The sequence below is a fragment of the Gossypium arboreum genome, chromosome 3 (assembly GCF_025698485.1).
Source record: "Gossypium arboreum isolate Shixiya-1 chromosome 3, ASM2569848v2, whole genome shotgun sequence".
Lineage (NCBI taxonomy): Eukaryota > Viridiplantae > Streptophyta > Magnoliopsida > Malvales > Malvaceae > Gossypium > Gossypium arboreum.
Genome location: NC_069072.1, coordinates 103,440,835 through 103,446,084, shown reverse-complemented (window position 1 = coordinate 103,446,084; position 5,250 = coordinate 103,440,835). Strand labels below are relative to the sequence as shown.

Below are 5,250 nucleotides of genomic sequence, written 5' to 3'. Positions count from 1 at the left end.
CAGAACAGGGGATCCAGAAATCGCTCTGGCCCTGTTTCACAAAAATTTAAACATCTCATAAAATATAGCTCATATACCTGTTTCGCTTATTCCATATGAAAATAGACTCATCAAGCTTCGATTCCATAACTTATTCATTATTTAATTCCATTTCTACTATTTTTAGTGATTTTTAAACTCACGTCACTGCTGCTGTCTGAATCTATTTTATGGTAAATTTTACCTATTTCATGGTTTCCATGGATTAGCTAGCAATTTGACATACATAATACCAAATATGATCATGATTAGCCATTCCAATGGCTAATCATTACCAAGCATTTCTATTTCCATACCACTCAATAACCATATCATAAGACCATATATACAAAATGATTATAATGCTATACATGCCATACTCAAAATATACAAGCCATTATGCCAAGATGGTATACGGATAGTGTGAGCGTGCCTCCGACCGTTTCCGATTTCCGAGCTGGCTTGTCAACACTACAAGGAATGAAAAGGAGGAGTAAGCATAAATGCTTAGTAAGCTCACATGCAAATAGCAAGTAACATAACCATATAAGCAAACATAAAACATCATTTGCATAATCATCACCAAGACATTCATATCACCTTTTCATTTATCATCTTACCATATTGTTGTTATATCGAGTTTTCAACCCGAGGGTTAAGTACATACCTGTTCAAAGTATCCATTTCACAACACTTACCAATACGTCCCTTTCATCTTGAGTATTCCTCCATTTGAGTAGAACTTTACCCGTTGAACACATCGAATATAATTCGGATACATGGAAAGTTTGCACATAAGTGCCACATATGTAGCCAAGCTACCATGTAACCCGCCCATAAGTGAACTCGGACTCAACTCAACGAGCTCGGCGTTCGCATCCATAAGTGAACTCAGACTCAACTCAACGAGTTCGGATGCCTAGTTACATCTCACGAACTCGGACTCAACTCAACGAGTTCGGACGCCGCATCCATAAGTGAACTCGGACTCAACTCAACGAGTTCGGATGCTCAACCATCCTAGTGACATGTCACTTGTATCCTAATCCATTCCTAAGGTTCAACGGGACCTTTTTCCCAATCATGTGTCTCAACCATCTTCTACGGAATGCCGATACCGATACTCGATAGTATTTCATATTTTCCAAGTATATCACATAATTTGACATATTATCAAACAATTATCACAAGTATAATATTTCATAATAATTATCATATCATTTAAAAAACATTAAAACATTTAAAATAATAACTATGTTACCAACATTTCCATATGAACTTACCTCGTATGCGAAAATGGCTATTTTTACCATTTCGTCCACCACTTGGTATTTTCCCCATTTTAGCCCGAATTTCAGTTTTCCTTGCTCTATCATTTAAAATATAGTCTAATTAGGACTCACATTATTCAAATTGACCCAAAATCATATTTTGGAAAAATTACAATTTTGCCCCTAAACTTTTGCATATTTACACTTTTGCCCCAAAGCTCGTAAATTAAAATTCAGCCTATTTTCTTATGTTTTATGACATGCTGATCATTTTTCCTTCTATGGCAACATCAAATTCTCACTCTAACATGTACTTATGACTATTAGGTATTTTTACCGATTAAGCCCTTTTGCTCGTTTTCACTTAAAACCGAGTAGCACAAGTTGTCTAACATAATTTAAAACTTCATATTCTATCATAAAACACTAAAATACACAAATTTCACCTATGGGTATTTTTCCAAATATAAACCCTAGGTTAAATTATTGCTAGCATAAGCTAAATCGAGCTACTGGGACTCCAAAACGTAAAAATCATTAAAAACGAGGCTAGAATGAACTTACAATCGAGCTTGGAAGCTTGAAAACCCTAGCCATGGTTTCTCCTTGCTATATTCGGCCATGGGGTTGAAGATGAGCAAAATTGGCTTTTAATTTTGTATTTTAATTCATTTTACCCTAAATGACCAAAATGCCCTTACTACTAAACTTTCCAAAATTCCATCCATGTCCAATTTTTGTCCATAGACTTAGAAATTGGTAAAATTACTCTTTAAGGACCTCTAATTAATAATCTAATTCAATTTTATGCAAAATACTTCTAGAACACAAGTTTTGCAATTTATTCAATTTAGTCCCAAATTTCAAATTAAGCACTTTATGCATAAAATTTCTTCACGAAATTTTCACACAATCATGCAATCATATCATAGACCTTAAAATAATCATAAAATAATTATTTCTATATCGGATTTTGTGGTCACGAAGCCACTATTTCGACTAGGCCCAAAATCAGGATATTACACTAACGATCAGCCACCATTGATAAGCCTCGTCTCACAACAGAGAGACTGCACCCTTAAGTTTCTACTCAGGGGTGCAATCCAGGTCATACTTAATCTGTTCTATGGCCTTAATCTAGTACTCGGCCACATTAGGGCGACTCCAGTGACACCCCTAAAAAGTTCAACTCCATTGGACCAGAGTTGTTATCTAATCGACCCATGGCCCCCAGAACCAGTATTAGACCCAGCGACCCTCTCTAATATCCTTAACATAGCCTGGGGCAATGCGTCCTCCCCAGCCATTCGATCTTGAGGCCCACTCTCAGTAGCAGGCAACACTGGCGTTTCACTCGTGTCCAGATTTGGCATACTGCCCAGTGAAGAGGACTCAGCTCGAACCCCTCTACGGCCCCAACCTCAGCCTTTAGTACCATGTCCACGGATACCTCTTGCACTCATCGTAGATTCAGGATTTTATCTACATTAACAGTTTTATGAATCAGTTACAGTTTCAATATTTATTAGCAGATATTTTATGTAAACAGTTTCAGTAATTTAGAGTGGTTTTCATAAATCGCAGTCTCTATCAGTTTTGCTACAGTCTCAGTTTTACTACAGTTTTAGTATACACTGCCTAGAGTGTTTTCGCAGTAAACTACATATAGTAGTTTCAGAATATACTATCTACAATATCTTCAGTATAAACTTGTCACAGTTTAGAAGACTTACAAGATCTGCGCTGGAGACTCGGTGTACCACATACTAAGTCAAATCATTTGCAAATCAGTTCTTCAAACAAGTTTTAAAATCCAAAATCCACAGCTAAGTTTTGCAATCCTACTCTGATACCATTAAATGTAATACCCCAAACCTGACCTAGACGTTATGGTCGAATCTGACGATGTCACATAGAATGGAATTCAAATCGCATTTATCAAGCTAAATGGTTTCTATTTATTATTTTAATTCGTTTAAAACTTATTCTGTAGCAGAAGCTTTTAAAACCATGATATTTTAAGAAACCAGTTCTTTTTTCAGAAAAACGTTATGTTTAATAAAACTGAGTTTCGTTGCAGTTTACAGTTTAAAAATCCATAAAAACAGCTCAAAATCCAAAATAATGGAAATAGTCCAAAAGTCTTATTCTAGTTCTGAACCTCGTTTTTCCTGATCTATTATATAACATTTAACTTATTTAATCATTATACTATTCAAATCAGCCCAAAATCACATTATGGAAAAATTATATTTTTGCCCCTAAAGTTTCACATTTTTACATTTTAGTCCCTAGGCTCGTAAAATGAAATGTACTCAACTTCTTCAACACCCATGCCTAGCAAAACCTTATACATGCTTATAAAACTGCATGTTTTTCTTTTATTTACATTCTAACACCCATTTTACAACTTTTTACAAATAGGTCCTTTTAAGCATTTCCATCAAAAATCACTTAGCAAAAGTCGTTTATCATACACCAAACATACATTTCCTACCATTAGACATCAAAATACACAAATATCCATCATGGTTAAAACTTTAGACCTTGTTTATTTCTTAAATTAGTGGTAGAAATAGATAGATCATGTTACAAGAATTTCAAAAACATAAAAATCATTAAAAACGGGGCTAGAACAGACTTACAATCAAGCTTGGAAGCTTTAAAAACCCTAGCCATGGTTTCTTCTTGGTCCATTTGACCATGGAAGAAAGACGGATAAAAATTGGCTTTTAATTTGGCTTTTTAATTCATTCAATTACCAAAAAACTAAAATGCCCTTAATGAAAAACTTTAGAAACATACCTAACCATATCCATTTTTGTCCACCAACATAACCAATGGTCTAATTACCATTTAGGGACATCCAATTTAAAATTTCATAACAATTAGACACCTCTAGCTTATAGAACTCAAGTTTTGCACTTTTTTGCAATTTAGTCCTTTTGACCAAATTGAGTGCCCAAACGTCAAAATTTTTGCACAAAATTTTTACAAAATCATTCCATAAAACTATAAACCAAAAAATATAATAAAAATATTTTTTTCTTCAGATTTGTGCTCTCGAAACCACTGTTCTGACTAGACCCAAAATCGAGTTATTATACTACTTATCTCTCAACCTCATAATCCAAACCAGTTCAGGGTTAAGGTGTTCACGGATAGGCCATACCAATTTTTGGTTAATTCCAACCTTAATGACTTTCTATGGTCGTCATGCGTAGGGTGTAAGTTCTTCATGTCCCAAACGATTGATCCGCTAAGAGAACCCTACAAAACAATTGATTAATCATTCCTTCATTGTAACAGCCCGATTTAGACCCTAGTCGGAACAGTGGTTTTAGGACCAAGAATCCAAGTTAGAAAAATATTTTAAAAACTATTTTTTGTGTTTATTATGTGTGAATTTGAATGTGTGAAATTTTCGTGATTTAATTTTGTCGTTTGAGGGTCCGATTACATAAAAGGGCTCAATTCGCTTGAAATGAAAACTTGGTGGTTTAATGTGTGAGGACCAAATTGTTCTTGTCTTTATAATATGAAGCATTTATGATGTAATTAGGCCACTATTAATAAAGGTGGACGGCAATGGACATAATATATGTGATTGCATAATATTTTAACTAAGGTTAAATATGTAAATTAAATGTTAAGTTAATATATGTTATTATATATCATAAAACATAAAAAAAAATAAAGCCATTTTTGTGTTTATATCTTGTTCTTGCCGAAAACAAAAGAAAAGAAAAAAGAAACTAGGGTTCGACCTTTGCAAAGCTCAATCAAGGTAAGTTCTAGCTCGATTCTTGATAATTTTTACGTTTTTGATATCGTTGCTAAGTTATCTACAAGACCCATGCTTGAATTTTTTATTTTTGTGAATATTTTGAGTTATGCCATTGTTGAAATCTTGTGATTTTTTTTGTTTGATGGTAGAAAATAAAAGATATGTGACAGATTA

At 34.0% G+C, this 5,250-nt stretch overlaps 1 long non-coding RNA gene across 1 annotated transcript; it reads right to left on the bottom strand.

The window, feature by feature from the left end:
• Positions 1 to 205: 205 nt before the first annotated feature.
• LOC128290322 (uncharacterized) lies at positions 206 to 1,419 on the bottom strand. The gene is made up of 2 exons (XR_008280065.1): positions 1,302 to 1,419; positions 206 to 489 (listed from the first exon to the last, which is right to left on the bottom strand). It is a non-coding gene; the product is annotated as an uncharacterized LOC128290322 (long non-coding RNA).
• Between the last annotated feature and the right edge of the window lie 3,831 nt (positions 1,420 to 5,250).